Source organism: Hyla sarda, chromosome 6 (assembly GCF_029499605.1).
Source record: "Hyla sarda isolate aHylSar1 chromosome 6, aHylSar1.hap1, whole genome shotgun sequence".
NCBI lineage: Eukaryota > Metazoa > Chordata > Amphibia > Anura > Hylidae > Hyla > Hyla sarda.
The window spans coordinates 20,908,626-20,928,848 of NC_079194.1; the positions used below are offsets into that span (position 1 = coordinate 20,908,626).

At 43.9% G+C, this 20,223-nt stretch overlaps 1 long non-coding RNA gene across 1 annotated transcript; it reads right to left on the reverse strand.

The window, feature by feature from the left end:
• Positions 1-1,362: 1,362 nt before the first annotated feature.
• Positions 1,363-3,720, reverse strand: LOC130275385 (uncharacterized). Its single transcript, XR_008844760.1, has 4 exons — positions 3,644-3,720; positions 2,950-3,022; positions 2,170-2,242; positions 1,363-1,435 (listed from the first exon to the last, which is right to left on the reverse strand). It is a non-coding gene; the product is annotated as an uncharacterized LOC130275385 (long non-coding RNA).
• Positions 3,721-20,223: the final 16,503 nt, after the last annotated feature.

Sequence of the window (20,223 nt, forward strand, 5' to 3'; positions counted from 1 at the left end):
CAGCTGACGGGGTTATATGTCAGGCGTACCTTCTCACCGGGCATTAGTCACCTGTAAAAAAGACACAACTATGATAACATGTTCCTGATACATGCTACAGATGCTAATATATATAACACTCTAGGGCCAGAACTATTTATCTCAGTCATTTTGAAATATTATTTATTTATTCATACAGTTTAAGGGATATATATCTTATTTTTGTGGGAAGGAGGGCAGGATTAAAATATTAGGTTCAAACCCTGGGTGCCGGGTTCGGGGATCACTCAGCCCCCTCATGACGTCACCCCCCCCAATCCACCTCCATGGAAGTTTATGGGAGTGGGTGTGATCTTCATCACACCTCCGTCCATTGACTTGCATTAAGGGGGCATGGAGTGACATAATGAGGGGGGTGGGGCGACCCCCGAAGCACGCACCAAGCGTTTGGAACTAAATTTCCCGAACGCTGGAAATTCCTGCAGATAAAAAACAGATATAAGGGATCATATATGTTCCTAATCTCTGTTTCTGAGATATGATTGTGTTATATAAAAAGTTACCCATAGACGATATACTTATAAACAACGCATATATCTTCATATAAAAGGTAGAGACTGTGACATCTCTGCAGGTCTAGATTTTACATCTAGCCTGATTGTTATCAGTAATTAATATAAATATTAATTACCTGTCTCGTGGTTCCTTTATTGCAGCTGATGGGGGTATGTGTCAGGTATACCTTCTCACTCGGCATCAGTCACCTGTAAAAAAAGACGCAACTATGATAACATGTTCCTGATACATGCTACAGACGCTAATATATATGTAACACCCTAGGGCCAGAACTATTTATCTCAGTCATTTTGAAATATTATTAATTTATTCATACATTTTAAGGGATATATATCTTATTTTTGTGGGAAGGAGGGCAGGATTAAAATATTAGGTTCAAACGCTGGGTGCTTGCTTCGGGGATCACCCAGCCCCCTCGTGACATCACACCCCATCCCCCTCCATGGAAGTTTATGGGAGTGGGTGTGATCTTCATCACACCTCCGCCCATTGACTTGCATTAAGGGGGCATGGAGTGACATAACGAGGGGGGTGGGGCGACCCCCGAAGCCCGCACCAAGCGTTTGGAACTAAATTTCCCGAACGCTGGGGATTCCTGCAGATAAAAAACAGATATTAGGGATCATATATGTTCCTAATCTCTGCATCTGAGATATGATTGTGTTATATAAAAAGCTACCCATAGACGATATACTTATAAATAACACATATATCTTCATGTAAAAGGTAGAGACTGTGACATCTCTGCAGGTCTAGATTTTACATCTAGCCTGATTGTTATCTGTAATTAATATAAATATTAATTACCTGTCTCGTGGTTCCTTTATTGGAGCTGATGGGGGTATGTGTCAGGTATACCTTCTCACTCGGCATCAGTCACCTGTAAAAAAGACACAACTATGATAATATGTTCCTGATACATGCTACAGACGCTAATGTATGTAACACTCTAGGGCCAGAACTATTTATCTCAGTCATTTTGAAATATTACTAATTTATTCATACATTTTAAGGGATATATATCTTATTTTTATTTTTGTGGAAAGGAGGGCAGGATTAAAATATTAGGTTCAAACGTTGGGTGCCGGCTTCGAGGATCATCCAGCTCCCTCATGACGTCACACCCCATCCCCCTCCATGGAAGTTTATGGGAGTAGGTGTGATCTTCATCACACCTCCACCCGTTGACTTGCATTAAGGGGACATGGAGTGACATAACAAGGGGGGGGGGGGCGACCCCCGAAGCCTGCACCAAGCGTTTGGAACTAAATTTCCCGGAATCTGGGGAGTGGAGTACCACTTTCAGTCTTAAATCTGCCGTCAGTCAGCCCACGGACTAAAGTAAACTTGTAAACTCTGCGGTCATTCTAGTCTATTATTTTACATATTGAAAAAGGGATTCCTGCAGTTAAAAAACAGATATTAGGGATCATATATGTTCCTAATCTCTGTATCTGAGATATGATTGTGTTATATAAAAAGCTACCCATAGACGATATACTTATAAACAACACATATATCTTCATGTATAAGGTAGAAACTGTGACATCTCTGCAGGTCTAGATTTTACATCTAGCCTGATTGTTATCAGTAATTAATATAAATATTAATTACCTGTCTCGTGGTTCCTTTATTGCAGCTGACGGGGGTACGTGTCAGGTATACCTTCTCACTCGGCATCAGTCACCTGTAAAAAAGACACAACTATGATAACATGTTCCTGATACATTATACAGATGCTAATATATATAACACTCTAGAGCCAGAACTATTTATCTCAGTCATTTTGAAATATTATTTATTTATTCATACATTTTAAGGGATATATATCTTATTTTTATTTTTGTGGGAAGGAGGGCAGGATTAAAATATTAGGTTCAAACGTTGGGTGCCGGCTTCGAGGATCATCCCCCTCCATGGAAGTTTATGGGAGTGGGTGTAATCTTCATCACACCTCCACCTGTTGACTTGCATTAAGGGGGCATGGAGTGACATAACAAGGGGGGGGGGCGACCCCTGAAGCCCGCACCAAGCGTTTGGAACTAAATTTCCCGGACTCTGGGGAGTGGAGTACCACTTTCAGTCTTAAATCTGCCGTCAGTCAGCCCACGGACTAAAGTAAACTTGTAAACTCTGCGGTCATTCTAGTCTATTCTTTTACATATTGAAAAAGGGATTCCTGCAGTTTAAAAAACAGATATAAGGGATGATAAATGTTCCTAATCTCTGTACCTGAGATATGATTGTGTTATATAAAAAGCTATCCATAGACAATATACTTATAAAAAAAACACATATATCTTCATGTATAAGGTAGAAACTGTGACATCTCTGCAGGTCTAGATTTTACATCTAGCCTGATTGTTATCAGTAATTAATATAAATATTAATTACCTGTCTCGTGGTTCCTTTATTGCAGCTGATGGGGGTACGTGTCAGGTATACCTTCTCACTTGGCATCAGTCACCTGTAAAAAAGACACAACTATGATAACATGTTCCTGATACATGCTACAGATGCTAATATATGTAACACTCTAGGGCCAGAACTATTTATATAAGTCATTTTGAAATATTATTTATTTATTCATACATTTTAAGGGATATATATATTATTTTTATTTTTGTGGGAAGGAGTGCAGGATTAAAATATTAGGTTCAAATGCTGGGTGCTTGCTTCGGGGATCACCCAGCCCCCTCGTGACGTCACACCCCATCCCCCTCCATGAAAGTTTATGAGAGTGGGTGTGATCTTCATCACACCTCCGCCCATTGACTTGCATTAAGGAGGCATAGAGTGACATAATGAGGGGGAGGAGCGACCCCGGAAGCCCGCACCAAGCGTTTGGAACTAAATTTCCCGAACGCTGGGGATTCCTGCTGATAAAAAACAGGTATTAGGGATCATATATGTTCCTAATCTCTGTATCTGAGATATGATTGTGTAATATAAAAAGCTACACATAGACGATATACTTATAAACAACACATATATCTTCATGTAAAAGGTAGAGATTGTGACATCTCTGCAGGTCTAGATTTTACATCTAGCCTGATTGTTATCAGTAATTAATATAAATATTAATTACCTGTCTCGTGGTTCCTTTATAGCAGCTGACGGGGGTATGTGTCAGGTATACCTTCTCACTCGGCATCAGTCACCTGTAAAAGAGATACAACTATGATAACATGTTCCTGATACATGCTACAGACGCTAATATATGTAACACTCTAGGGCCATAACTATTTGTCTCAGTCATTTTGAAATATTACTAATTTATTCATACATTTTAAGGGATATATATCTTATTTTTGTGGGAAGGAGGGCAGGATTAAAATATTAGGTTCAAACGCTGGGTGCTTGCTTCGGGGATCACCCAGCCCCTTCGTGACGTAACACCTTATCCCCCTCCATGGAAGTTTATGGGAGTGGGTGTGATCTTCATCACACCTCCGCCCATTGACTTGCATTAAGGGGGCATGGAGTGATGTAACGAGGGGGGGGGGGGGCGACCCCCGAAGCCCGCACCAAGCGTTTGGAACTAAATTTCCCGAACTCTGGGGAGTGGAGTACCCCTTTCAGTCTTAAATCTGCCGTCAGTCAGCCCACGGACTAAAGTAAACTTGTAAACTCTGCGGTCATTCTAGTCTATTATTTTACATATTGAAAAAGGGATTCCTGCAGTTAAAAAACAGATATAAGGGATCATATATGTTCCTAATCTCTGTATCTGAGATATGATTGTGTTATATAAAAAGCTACCCATAGACGATATACTTATAAACAACACATATATCTTCATGTAAAAGGTTGAGACTGTGACATCTCTGCAGGTCTAGATTTTACATCTAGCCTGATTGTTATCAGTAATTAATATAAATATTAATTACCTGTCTCGTGGTTCCTTTATTGCAGCTGACGGGGGTACGTGTCAGGTATACCTTCTCACTCGGCATCAGTCACCTGTAAAAAAGACACAACTATGATAACATGTTCCTGATACATTATACAGATGCTAATATATATAACACTCTAGGGCCAGAACTATTTATCTCAGTCATTTTGAAATATTATTTATTTATTCATACATTTTAAGGGATATATATCTTATTTTTATTTTTGTGGGAAGGAGGGCAGGATTAAAATATTAGGTTCAAACGTTGGGTGCCGGCTTCGAGGACCATCCCCCTCCATGGAAGTTTATGGGAGTGGGTGTGATCTTCATCACACCTCCACCTGTTGACTTGCATTAAGGGGGCATGGAGTGACATAACAAGGGGGGGGGGGCGACCCCCGAAGCCCGCACCAAGCGTTTGGAACTAAATTTCCCGGACTCTGGGGAGTGGAGTACGACTTTCAGTCTTAAATCTGCCGTCAGTCAGCCCACGGACTAAAGTAAACTTGTAAACTCTGCGGTCATTCTAGTCTATTCTTTTATATATTGAAAAAGGGATTCCTGCAGTTTAAAAAACAGATATAAGGGATGATAAATGTTCCTAATCTCTGTACCTGAGATATGATTGTGTTATATAAAAAGCTATCCATAGACAATATACTTATAAAAAAAACACATATATCTTCATGTATAAGGTAGAAACTGTGACATCTCTGCAGGTCTAGATTTTACATCTAGCCTGATTGTTATCAGTAATTAATATAAATATTAATTACCTGTCTCGTGGTTCCTTTATTGCAGCTGATGGGGGTACGTGTCAGGTATACCTTCTCACTTGGCATCAGTCACCTGTAAAAAAGACACAACTATGATAACATGTTCCTGATACATGCTACAGATGCTAATATATGTAACACTCTAGGGCCAGAACTATTTATATAAGTCATTTTGAAATATTATTTATTTATTCATACATTTTAAGGGATATATATATTATTTTTATTTTTGTGGGAAGGAGTGCAGGATTAAAATATTAGGTTCAAATGCTGGGTGCTTGCTTCGGGGATCACCCAGCCCCCTCGTGACGTCACACCCCATCCACCTCCATGAAAGTTTATGGGATTGGGTGTGATCTTCATCACACCTCCGCCCTTTGACTTGCATTAAGGAGGCATAGAGTGACATAATGAGGGGGAGGAGCGACCCCGGAAGCCCGCACCAAGCATTTGGAACAAAATTTCCCGAACACTGGGGATTCCTGCTGATAAAAAGATATTAGGGATCATATATGTTCCTAATCTCTGCATCTGAGATATGATTGTGTTATATAAAAAGCTACCCATAGACGATATAGTTATAAACAACACATATATCTTCATGTAAAAGGTAGAGACTGTGACATCTCTGCAGGTCTAGATTTTACATCTAGCCTGATTGTTATCAGTAATTAATATAAATATTAATTACCTGTCTCGTGGATCCTTTATTGCAGCTGATGGGGGTATGTGTCAGATACACTGTCACGATGCCGGCTGGCAGGTAGTGGATCCTCTGTGCCAGAGAGGGATTGGTGTGGACCGTGCTAGTGGACCGGTTCTAAGCCACTACTGGTTTTCACCAGAGCCCGCCGCAAAGCGGGATGGTCTTGCTGCGGCGGTAGTGACCAGGTCGTATCCACTAGCAACGGCTCACCTCTCTGGCTGCTGAAGATAGGCGCGGTACAAGGGAGTAGGCAAAAGCAAGGTCGGACGTAGCAGAAGGTCGGGGCAGGCAGCAAGGATCGTAGTCAGGGGCAACGGCAGAAGGTCTGGAAACACAGGCAAGGAACACACAAGGAACGCTTTCACTGGCACTAAGGCAACAAGATCCGGCAAGGGAGTGCAGGGGAAGTGAGGTGATATAGGGAAGTGCACAGGTGAACACACTAATTGGAACCACTGCGCCAATCAGCGGCGCAGTGGCCCTTTAAATCGCAGAGACCCGGCGCGCGCGCGCCCTAGGGAGCGGGGCCGCGCGCGCCGGGACAGAACAGACGGAGAGCGAGTCAGGTAGGGGAGCCGGGGTGCGCATCGCGAGCGGGCGCTACCCGCATCGCGAATCGCATCCCGGCTGGCAGCGGAATCGCAGCGCCCCGGGTCAGAGGACGTGACCGGAGCGCTGCCGCGGGGAGAGTGAAGCGAGCGCTCCGGGGAGGAGCGGGGACCCGGAGCGCTCGGCGTAACAGTACCCCCCCCCTTGGGTCTCCCCCTCTTCTTAGAGCCTGAGAACCTGAGGAGCAGACTTTTGTCTAGGATGTTGTCCTCAGGTTCCCAGGATCTCTCTTCAGGACCACAACCCTCCCAGTCCACTAAAAAAAAATTTTTCCCTCTGACCTTTTTGGCAGCTAAAATTTCTTTGACCGAGAAGATGTCCGAGGAGCCGGAAACAGGAGTGGGAGGAACAGATTTGGGAGAAAAACGGTTGAGGATGAGTGGTTTGAGAAGAGAGACGTGAAAGGCATTAGGGATACGAAGAGAGGGAGGAAGAAGAAGTTTATAAGAGACAGGATTAATTTGACACAAAATTTTGAAAGGACCAAGATAGCGTGGTCCCAACTTGTAGCTAGGGACACGGAAGCGGACATATTTAGCGGAGAGCCATACCTTGTCTCCAGGGGAAAAAACGGGGGGAGCTCTTCTTTTCTTATCCGCGAACTTCTTCATGCGTGATGAAGCCTGTAAGAGAGAATTTTGGGTCTCTCTCCATATGATGGAAAGGTCACGAGAAATTTCATCCACAGCGGGCAGACCAGAGGGCAAGGGAGTAGGGAGGGGGGGAAGAGGGTGACGGCCGTACACCACGAAAAATGGGGATTTGGAGGAAGACTCAGAGACCCTGAAGTTATACGAGAATTCGGCCCATGGGAGGAGATCTGCCCAGTCATCCTGGCGGGAGGAAACAAAATGTCGCAAATAATCACCCAAGATCTGGTTAATCCTTTCTACTTGTCCATTGGACTGGGGATGATATGCAGAAGAAAAATTTAATTTAATCTTGAGTTGTTTACAGAGAGCCCTCCAGAATTTAGACACGAATTGGACGCCTCTATCCGAGACAATCTGCGTAGGCAACCCGTGAAGACGAAAAATGTGTACAAAAAATTGTTTAGCCAACTGAGGCGCAGAAGGAAGACCAGGAAGAGGGATGAAATGTGCCATTTTGGAGAATCGATCAACGACCACCCAAATAACAGTGTTGCCACGGGAAGGGGGTAAATCAGTAATAAAATCCATACCAATCAGCGACCAAGGCTGTTCGGGGACAGGCAGAGGATGAAGAAAACCAGCGGGCTTCTGGCGAGGAGTCTTATCCCGGGCACAGATAGTGCAGGCTCGCACAAAGTCCACAACATCCGTCTCCAGAGTCGGCCACCAATAGAAGCGGGAGATGAGTTGCACAGATTTCTTGATACCCGCATGACCTGCGAGATGGGAGGAGTGACCCCATTTGAGGATTCCGAGGCGTTGGCGAGGAGAAACAAAGGTCTTTCCTGGAGGAGTCTGCCTGATGGAGGCAGGAGAAGTGGAGATCAGGCAGTCAGGTGGAATGATGTGTTGCGGAGAGAGTTCAACTTCTGAGGCATCCGAGGAACGAGAGAGAGCATCGGCCCTAATGTTCTTATCGGCAGGACGAAAGTGAATCTCAAAATTAAATCGGGCAAAGAACAGAGACCACCGGGCCTGGCGAGGATTCAGCCGTTGGGCAGACTGGAGGTAGGAGAGGTTCTTGTGGTCGGTGTAGATAATAACAGGAGAACTTGATCCCTCCAGCAGATGCCTCCATTCCTCAAGTGCTAATTTAATGGCTAGAAGCTCTCGATCCCCGATGGAGTAGTTCCTCTCCGCTGGAGAGAAGGTCCTAGAGAAAAAACCACAAGTGACAGCATGCCCGGAAGAATTTTTTTGTAGAAGAACAGCTCCAGCTCCCACTGAGGAGGCATCAACCTCCAATAGGAAGGGTTTGGAAGGGTCAGGTCTGGAGAGGACGGGAGCCGAAGAAAAGGCAGACTTGAGTCGTTTAAAGGCGTCTTCTGCTTGAGGAGGCCAGGACTTGGGATCAGCATTTTTTTTGGTTAAAGCCACGATAGGAGCCACAATGGTAGAAAAATGTGGAATAAATTGCCTGTAATAATTGGCGAACCCCAAAAAGCGTTGGATAGCACGGAGTCCGGAGGGGCGTGGCCAATCTAAGACGGCAGAGAGTTTGTCTGGATCCATCTGTAGTCCCTGGCCAGAGACCAAATATCCTAGAAAAGGAAGAGATTGGCATTCAAACAGACATTTCTCAATTTTGGCATAGAGTTGGTTGTCACGAAGTCTCTGAAGAACCATACGGACATGCTGGCGGTGTTCTTCTAGATTGGCAGAAAAAATTAGGATATCGTCCAGATATACAACAACACAGGAGTATAACAGATCACGAAAAATTTCATTGACAAAGTCTTGGAAGACGGCAGGGGCGTTGCACAGTCCAAAGGGCATGACCAGATACTCAAAGTGTCCATCTCTGGTGTTAAATGCCGTTTTCCACTCGTCCCCCTCTCTGATGCGGATGAGGTTATAGGCGCCTCTTAAGTCCAATTTAGTGAAGATGTGGGCACCTTGGAGGCGATCAAAGAGTTCAGAGATGAGGGGTAAGGGGTAGCGGTTCTTAACCGTGATTTTATTAAGACCGCGGTAGTCAATGCAAGGACGTAGGGAGCCATCTTTTTTGGACACAAAGAAAAATCCGGCTCCGGCAGGAGAGGAGGATTTACGGATAAAGCCCTTTTTTAGATTCTCCTGGACGTATTCGGACATGGCAAGAGTCTCTGGGGCAGAGAGAGGATAAATTCTGCCCCGGGGTGGAGTAGTGCCCGGGAGGAGGTCGATAGGGCAATCATAAGGCCTGTGAGGAGGTAGAGTCTCAGCTTGTTTTTTGCAGAAAACATCCGCGAAGTCCATATAGGCCTTAGGGAGACCGGTTACTGGAGGAACCACAGAGTTACGGCAAGGGTTACTGGGAACCGGTTTTAGACAGTTCTTGGAACAAGAGGACCCCCAACTCTTGATCTCCCCAGTGGACCAATCCAGGGTAGGGGAATGAAGTTGAAGCCAGGGAAGTCCAAGGAGAATTTCCGAGGTGCAATTGGGGAGGACCAAAAGTTCAATCCTCTCATGATGAGATCCGATGCTCATAAGAAGGGGCTCCGTGCGGAAACGTATGGAACAGTCCAATCTTTCATTATTTACACAATTGATGTAGAGGGGTCTGGCGAGACTGGTCACCGGGATGTTGAACCTGTTGACGAGAGAGGCCAAAATAAAATTTCCTGCAGATCCAGAGTCCAAGAAGGCCACTGTAGAGAAGGAGAAGGCAGAGGCAGACATCCGCACAGGCACAGTAAGACGTGGAGAAGCAGAGTAGACATCAAGGACTGTCTCACCTTTGTGCGGAGTCAGCGTACGTCTTTCCAGGCGGGGAGGACGGATAGGACAATCTCTCAGGAAGTGTTCGGTACTAGCACAGTACAGGCAGAGGTTCTCCATACGGCGTCGTGTCCTCTCTTGAGGTGTCAGGCGAGACCGGTCGACCTGCATAGCCTCCACGGCGGGAGGCACAGGAACAGATTGCAGGGGACCAGAGGAGAGAGGAGCCGAGGAGAAGAAACGCCTCGTGCGAACAGAGTCCATATCTTGGCGGAGTTCCTGACGCCTTTCGGAAAAACGCATGTCAATGCGAGTGGCTAGGTGAATAAGTTCATGTAGATTGGCAGGAATTTCTCGTGCGGCCAGAACATCTTTAATGTTGCTGGATAGGCCTTTTTTGAAGGTCGCGCAGAGGGCCTCATTATTCCAGGACAATTCTGAAGCAAGAGTACGGAATTGTACGGCATACTCGCCAACGGAAGAATTACCCTGGACCAGGTTCAACAGGGCAGTCTCAGCAGAAGAGGCTCGGGCAGGTTCCTCAAAGACACTTCGGATTTCCGAGAAGAAGGAGTGTACAGAGGCAGTGACGGGGTCATTGCGGTCCCAGAGCGGTGTGGCCCATGACAGGGCTTTTCCGGACAGAAGGCTGACTACGAAAGCCACCTTAGACCTTTCAGTGGGAAACAGGTCCGACATCATCTCCAGATGCAGGGAACATTGGGAAAGAAAGCCACGGCAAAACTTAGAGTCCCCATCAAATTTATCCGGCAAGGATAAGCGTATCCCAGGAGCGGCCACTCGCTGCGGAGGAGGTGCAGGAGCTGGCGGAGGAGATGACTGCTGAAGCTGTGGTAGTAACTGTTGTAGCAAAACGGTCAGTTGAGACAGCTGTTGGCCTTGTTGCGCTATCTGTTGTGACTGCTGGGCGACCACCGTGGTGAGGTCAGCGACAACTGGCAGAGGAACTTCAGCGGGATCCATGGCCGGATCTACTGTCACGATGCCGGCTGGCAGGTAGTGGATCCTCTGTGCCAGAGAGGGATTGGTGTGGACCGTGCTAGTGGACCGGTTCTAAGCCACTACTGGTTTTCACCAGAGCCCGCCGCAAAGCGGGATGGTCTTGCTGCGGCGGTAGTGACCAGGTCGTATCCACTAGCAACGGCTCACCTCTCTGGCTGCTGAAGATAGGCGCGGTACAAGGGAGTAGGCAAAAGCAAGGTCGGACGTAGCAGAAGGTCGGGGCAGGCAGCAAGGATCGTAGTCAGGGGCAACGGCAGAAGGTCTGGAAACACAGGCAAGGAACACACAAGGAACGCTTTCACTGGCACTAAGGCAACAAGATCCGGCAAGGGAGTGCAGGGGAAGTGAGGTGATATAGGGAAGTGCACAGGTGAACACACTAATTGGAACCACTGCGCCAATCAGCGGCGCAGTGGCCCTTTAAATCGCAGAGACCCGGCGCGCGCGCGCCCTAGGGAGCGGGGCCGCGCGCGCCGGGACAGAACAGACGGAGAGCGAGTCAGGTAGGGGAGCCGGGGTGCGCATCGCGAGCGGGCGCTACCCGCATCGCGAATCGCATCCCGGCTGGCAGCGGAATCGCAGCGCCCCGGGTCAGAGGACGTGACCGGAGCGCTGCCGCGGGGAGAGTGAAGCGAGCGCTCCGGGGAGGAGCGGGGACCCGGAGCGCTCGGCGTAACATACACCTTCTCACTCGGCATCAGTCACCTGTAAAAAAGACACAACTATGATAACATGTTCCTGATACATGCTACAGACGCTAATGTATGTAACACTCTAGGGCCAGAACTATTTATTTCAGTCATTTTGAAATATTATTTATTTATTCATACATTTTAAGGGATATATATCTTATTTTTATTTTTGTGGGAAGGAGGGCAGGATTAAAATATTAGGTTCGAATGCTAGGTGACGGCTTCGGGGATCACCCATCCCCCTCGTGATGTCACACCCCATTCCCCTCCATGGAAGTTTATGGGAGTGGGTGTGATCTTCATCCCACCTCCGCCCATTGACTTGCATTAAGGGGGCATGGAGTGACATAACGAGGGGGTGGGGCGACCCCCGAAGCCCGCACCAAGCGTTTGGAACAAAATTTCCCGAACGCAAGGGATTCCTGCAGATAACAAAAAAGATATTAGGGATCATATATGTTCCTAATCTCTGTATCTGAGATATGTTTGTGTAATATAAAAAGCTATCCATAGACGATATACTTATAAACAACACATATATCTTCATGTAAAAGGCAGAGACTGTGACATCTCTGCAGGTCTAGATTTTACATCTAGCCTGATTGTTATCAGTAATTAATATAAATATTAATTACCTGTCTCGTGGTTCCTTTATTGCAGCTGATGGGGGTATGTGTCAGGTATACCTTCTCACTCGGCATCAGTCACCTATAAAAGAGATACAACTATGATAACATGTTCCTAATACATGCTACAAACGCTAATATATGTAACACTCTAGGGCCAGAACTATTTGTCTCAGTCATTTTGAAATATGATTAATTTATTCATACATTTTAAGGGATATATATCTTATTTTTGTGGGAAGGAGGGCAGGATTAAAATATTAGGTTCAAACGCTGGGTGCTTGCTTCGGGGATCACCCAGCCCCCTCGTGACGTCACACCCCATCCCCCTTCATGGAAGTTTATGGGAGTGGGTGTGATCTTCATCACACCTCCGCCCATTGACTTGCATTAAGGGGGCATGGAGTGACATAACGAGGGGGGCGGGGCGACCCCCGAATCCCGCACCAAGCGTTTGGAACTAAATTTCCCGAACGCTGGGGATTCCTGCAGATAAAAAACAGATATTAGGGATCATATATGTTCCTAATCTCTGTATCTGAGATATAATTGTGTAATATAAAAAGCTACCCATAGACGATACACTTATAAACAACACATATATCTTCATGTAAAAGGTAGAGACTGTGACATCTCTGCAGGTCTAGATTTTACATCTAGCCTGAATGTTATCAGTAATTAATATAAATATTAATTACCTGTCTCGTGGTTCCTTTATTGCAGCTGATGGGGGTATGTGTCAGGTATACCTTCTCACTCGGCATCAGTCACCTGTAAAAAAGACACAACTATGATAACATGTTCCTGATACATGCTACAGACGCTAATGTATGTAACACTCTAGGGCCAGAACTATTTATCTCAGTCATTTTTAAATATTACTAATTCATTCATACATTTTAAGGGATAAATATCTTAATTTTTTTTTTGTGGGAAGGAGGGCAGGATTAAAATATTAGGTTGAAACGTTGGGTGCCGGCTTCGAGGATGATCCCCCTCCATGGAAGTTTATGGGAGTGGGTGTGATCTTCATCACACCTCCACCCGTTGACTTGCATTAAGGGGGCAAGGAGTGACATAACAAGGGGGGGGGGGGGGCGACCCCCGAAGCCCGCACCAAGCGTTTGGAACTAAATTTCCAGGACTCTGGGGAGTGGAGTACCCCTTTCAGTCTTAAATCTGCCGTCAGTCAGCCCACGGACTAAAGTAAACTTGTAAACTCTGCGGTCATTCTAGTCTATTCTTTTACATATTGAAAAAGGGATTCCTGCAGTTTAAAAAACAGATATTAGGGATGATAAATGTTCCTAATCTCTGTACCTGAGATATGATTGTGTTATATAAAAAGCTATCCATAGACAATATACTTATAAAAAAAACACATATATCTTCATGTATAAGGTAGAGACTGTGACATCTCTGCAGGTCTAGATTTTACATCTAGCCTGATTGTTATCAGTAATTAATATAAATATTAATTACCTGTCTCGTGGTTCCTTTATTGCAACTGACGGTGGTACGTGTCAGGTATACCTTCTCACTTGGCATCAGTCACCTGGAAAAAAGACACAACTATGATAACATGTTCCTGATACATGCTACAGATGATAATATATTTAAAACTCTAGGGCCAGAACTATTTATATAAGTCATTTTGAAATATTATTTATTTATTCATACATTTTAAGGGATATATATCTTATTTTTATTTTTGTGGGAAGGAGGGCAGGATTAAAATATTAGGTTCGAATGCTGGGTGCCGGCTTCGGGGATCACCCATCCCCTTCGTGATGTCACACCCCATCCCCCTCCATGGAAGTTTATGGGAGTGGGTGTGATCTTCATCACACCTCCGCCCATTGACTTGCATTAAGGGGGCATGGAGTGACATAACGAGGGGGAGGGACGACCCCGAAGCCTGCACCAAGCGTTTGGAACTAAATTTCCCGAACGCTGGGGATTCCTGCAGATAAAAAACAGATATTAGGGATCATATATGTTCCTAATCTCTGTATCTGAGATATGATTGTGTAATATAAAAAGCTCTCCATAGACGATATACTTATAAACAACACATATATCTTCATGTAAAAGGTAGAGACTGTGACATCTCTGCAGGTCTAGATTTTACATCTAGCCTGATTGTTATCAGTAATTAATATAAATATTAATTACCTGTCTCGTGGTTCCTTTATTGCAGCTGACGGGGGTATGTGTCAGGTATACCTTCTCACTCGGCATCAGTCACCTGTAAAAGAGATACAACTATGATAACATGTTCCTGATACATGCTACAGACGCTAATGTATGTAACACTCTAGGGCCAGAACTATTTATCTCAGTCATTTTGAAATATTACTAATTTATTCATACATTTTAAGGGATATATATCTTATTTTTATTTTTGTGGGAAGGAGGGCAGGATTAAAATATTAGGTTCAAACGTTGGGTGCCGGCTTCGAGGATCATCCAGCTCCCTCATGACGTCACACCTCGTCCCCCTCCATGGAAGTTTATGGGAGTGGGTGTGATCTTCATCACACCTCCGCCCACTGACTTGCATTAAGGGGGCATGGAGTGACATAACGAGGGGGAGGGGCGACCCCGGAAGCCCGCACCAAGCGTTTGGAACTAAATTTCCCGAACGCTGGGGATTCCTTCAGGTAAAAAACAGATATTAGGGATCATATATGTTCCTAATCTCTGTATCTGAGATATGATTGTGTAATATAAAAATCTATCCATAGACGATATACTTATAAACAACACATATATCTTCATGTAAAAGGTAGAGACTGTGACATCTCTGCAGGTCTAGATTTTACATCTAGCCTGATTGTTATCAGTAATTAATATAAATATTAATTACCTGTCTCGTGGTTCCTTTATTGCAGCTGACGGGGGTATGTGTCAGGTATACCTTCTCACTCGGCATCAGTCACCTGTAAAAGAGATACAACTATGATAACATGTTCCTAATACATGCTACAAACGCTAATATATGTAACACTCTAGGGCCAGAACTATTTGTCTCAGTCATTTTGAAATATGATTAATTTATTCATACATTTTAAGGGATATATATCTTATTTTTGTGGGAAGGAGGGCAGGATTAAAATATTAGGTTCAAACGCTGGGTGCTTGCTTCGGGGATCACCCAGCCCCCTCGTGACGTCACACCCCATCCCCCTCCATGGAAGTTTATGGGAGTGGGTGTGATCTTCATCACACCTCCGCCCATTGACTTGCATTAAGGGGGCATGGAGTGACATAACGAGGGGGGTGGGGCGACCCCCGAAGCCCGCACCAAGCGTTTGGAGCTAAATGTCCCGAACGCTGGGGATTCCTGCAGATAAAAAACAGATATTAGGGATCATATATGTTCCTAATCTCTGTATCTGAGATATGATTGTGTAATATAAAAAGCTCTCCATAGACGATATACTTATAAACAACACATATATCTTCATGTAAAAGGTAGAGACTGTGACATCTCTGCAGGTCTAGATTTTACATCTAGCCTGATTGTTATCAGTAATTAATATAAATATTAATTACCTGTCTCGTGGTTCCTTTATTGCAGCTGACCGGGGTATGTGTCAGGTATACCTTCTCACTCGGCATCAGTCACCTATAAAAGAGATACAACTATGATAACATGTTCCTGATACATGCTACAGACGCTAATATATGTAACACTCTAGGGCCAGAACTATTTGTCTCAGTCATTTTGAAATATGATTAATTTATTCATACATTTTAAGGGATATATATCTTATTTTTGTGGGAAGGAGGGCAGGATTAAAATATTAGGTTCAAACGCTGGGTGCCGGCTTCGGGGATCACCCAGCTCCCTCGTGACGTCACACCCCATCCCCCTCCATGGAAGTTTTTGGGAGTGGGTGTGATCTTCATCACACGTCCACCCGTTGACTTGCATTAAGGGGGCATGGAGTGAAGTAACGAGGGGGGGGGGGGGGCGACCCCCGAAGCCCGCACCAAGCGTTTGGAACTAAATTTCCCGAACTCTTGGGAGTGGAGTACCCCTTTCAGTCTTAAATCTGCCGTCAGTCAGCCCACGGACTAAAGTAAACTTGTAAACTCTGCGGTCATTCTAGTCTATTATTTTACATATTGAAAAAGGGATTTCTGCAGTTAGAAAACAGATATAAGGGATCATAAATGTTCCTAATCTCTGTACCTGAGATATGATTGTGTCATATAAAAAGCTATCCATAGACAATATACTTATAAAAAACACATATATCTTCATGTATAAGGTAGAGACTGTGACATCTCTGCAGGTCTAGATTTTACATCTAGCCTGATTGTTATCAGTAATTAATATAAATATCAATTACCTGTCTCGTGGTTCCTTTATTGCAGCTGACGGGGTTATATGTCAGGCGTACCTTCTCACCGGGCATTAGTCACCTGTAAAAAAGACACAACTATGATAACATGTTCCTGATACATGCTACAGATGCTAATATATCTAACACTCTAGGGCCAGAACTATTTATCTCAGTCATTTTGAAATATTATTTATTTATTCATACAGTTTAAGGGATATATATCTTATTTTTGTGGGAAGGAGGGCAGGATTAAAATATTAGGTTCAAACCCTGGGTGCCGGGTTCGGGGATCACTAAGCCCCCTCATGACGTCACCCCCCCATATCCACCTCCATGGAAGTTTATGGGAGTGGGTGTGATCTTCATCACACCTCCGTCCATTGACTTGCATTAAGGGGGCATGGAGTGACATAACGAGGGGGGTGGGGCGACCCCCGAAGCACGCACCAAGCGTTTGGAACTAAATTTCCCGAACGCTGGAAATTCCTGGAGATAAAAAACAGATATAAGGGATCATATATGTTCCTAATCTCTGTTTCTGAGATATGATTGTGTTATATAAAAAGCTATCCATAGACGATATACTTATAAACAACGCATATATCTTCATGTAAAAGGTAGAGACTGTGACATCTCTGCAGGTCTAGATTTTACATCTAGCCTGATTGTTATCAGTAATTAATATAAATATTAATTACCTGTCTCGTGGTTTCTTTATTGCAGCTGATGGGGGTATGTGTCAGGTATACCTTCTCACTCGGCATCAGTCACCTGTAAAAAAAGACACAACTATGATAACATGTTCCTGATACATGCTACAGACGCTAATATATATGTAACACCCTAGGGCCAGAACTATTTATCTCAGTCATTTTGAAATATTATTAATTTATTCATACATTTTAAGGGATATATATCTTATTTTTATTTTTGTGGGAAGGAGGGCAGGATTAAAATATTAGGTTCAAACGTTGGGTGCCGGCTTCGGGGATCACCCAGCCCCCTCGTGACGTCACACCCCATCCACCTCCATGGAAGTTTATGGGAGTGGGTGTGATCTTCATCACACCTCCGCCCATTGACTTGCATTAAGGGGGCATGGAGTGATGTAACGAGGGGGGGGGGGGGGCGACCCCCGAAGCCCGGACCAAGCGTTTGGAACTAAATTTCCCGAACTCTGGGGAGTGGAGTACCCCTTTCAGTCTTAAATCTGCCGTCAGTCAGCCCACGGACTAAAGTAAACTTGTAAACTCTGCGGTCATTCTAGTCTATTATTTTACATATTGAAAAAGGGATTCCTGCAGTTAAAAAACAGATATTAGGGATCATATATGTTCCTAATCTCTGTATCTGAGATATGATTGTGTTATATAAAAAGCTACCCATAGACGATATACTTATAAACAACACATATATCTTCATGTAAAAGGTAGAGACTGTGACATCTCTGCAGGTCTAGATTTTACATCTAGCCTGATTGTTATCAGTAATTAATATAAATATTAATTACCTGTCTCGTGGTTCCTTTATTGCAGCTGACGGGGGTACGTGTCAGGTATACCTTCTCACTCGGCATCAGTCACCTGTAAAAAAGACACAACTATGATAACATGTTCCTGATACATTATACAGATGCTAATATATATAACACTCTAGGGCCAGAACTATTTATCTCAGTCATTTTGAAATATTATTTATTTATTCATACATTTTAAGGGATATATATCTTATTTTTATTTTTGTGGGAAGGAGGGCAGGATTAAAATATTAGGTTCAAACGTTGGGTGCCGGCTTCGAGGATAATCCCCCTCCATGGAAGTTTATGGGAGTGGGTGTGATCTTCATCACACCTCCACCTGTTAACTTGCATTAAGGGGGCATGGAGTGACATAACAAGGGGGGGGGGGGGCGACCCCCGAAGCTCGCACCAAGCGTTTGGAACTAAATTTCCCGGACTCTGGGGAGTGGAGTACCACTTTCAGTCTTAAATCTGCCGTCAGTCAGCCCACGGACTAAAGTAAACTTGTAAACTCTGCGGTCATTCTAGTCTATTCTTTTACATATTGAAAAAGGGATTCCTGCAGTTTAAAAAACAGATATAAGGGATGATAAATGTTCCTAATCTCTGTACCTGAGATATGATTGTGTTATATAAAAAGCTATCCATAGACAATATACTTATAAAAAAAACACATATATCTTCATGTATAAGGTAGAAACTGTGACATCTCTGCAGGTCTAGATTTTACATCTAGCCTGATTGTTATCAGTAATTAATATAAATATTAATTACCTGTCTCGTGGTTCCTTTATTGCAGCTGATGGGGGTACGTGTCAGGTATACCTTCTCACTTGGCATCAGTCACCTGTAAAAAAGACACAACTATGATAACATGTTCCTGATACATGCTACAGATGCTAATATATGTAACACTCTAGGGCCAGAACTATTTATATAAGTCATTTTGAAATATTATTTATTTATTCATACATTTTAAGGGATATATATATTATTTTTATTTTTGTGGGAAGGAGTGAAGGATTAAAATATTAGGTTCAAATGCTGGGTGCTTGCTTCGGGGATCACCCAGCCCCCTCGTGACGTCACACCCCATCCCCCTCCATGAAAGTTTATGGGATTGGGTGTGATCTTCATCACACCTCCGCCCATTGACTTGCATTAAGGAGGCATAGAGTGACATAATGAGGGGGAGGGGCGACCCCGGAAGCCCGCACCAAGCATTTGGAACTAAATTTCCCCAACACTGGGGATTCCTGCTGATAAAAAACAGATATTAGGGATCATATATGTTCCTAATCTCTGTATCTGAGATATGATTGTGTAATATAAAAAGCTATCCATAGACGATATACTTATAAACAACACATATATCTTCATGTAAAAGGTAAAGATTGTGACATCTCTGCAGGTCTAGATTTTACATCTAGCCTGATTGTTATCAGTAATTAATATAAATATTAATTACCTGTCTCGTGGTTCCTTTATAGCAGCTGACGGGGGTACGTGTCAGGTATACCTTCTCACTCGGCATCAGTCACCTGTAAAAAAGACACAACTATGATAACATGTTCCTGATACATTATACAGATGCTAATATATATAACACTCTAGGGCCAGAACTATTTATCTCAGTCATTTTGAAATATTATTTATTTATTCATACATTTTAAGGGATATAAATCTTATTTTTATTTTTGTGGGAAGGAGGGCAGGATTAAAATATTAGGTTCAAACGTTGGGTGCCGGCTTCGAGGATCATCCCCCTCCATGGAAGTTTATGGGAGTGGGTGTGATCTTCATCACACCTCCACCTGTTGACTTGCATTAATGGGGCATGGAGTGACATAACAAGGGGGGGGGGGGCGACCCCCGAAGCCCGCACCAAGCGTTTGGAACTAAATTTCCCGGACTCTGGGGAGTGGAGTACCACTTTCAGTCTTAAATCTGCCGTCAGTCAGCCCACGGACTAAAGTAAACTTGTAAACTCTGCGGTCATTCTAGTCTATTCTTTTACATATTGAAAAAGGGATTCCTGCAGTTTAAAAAACAGATATAAGGGATGATAAATGTTCCTAATCTCTGTACCTGAGATATGATTGTGTTATATA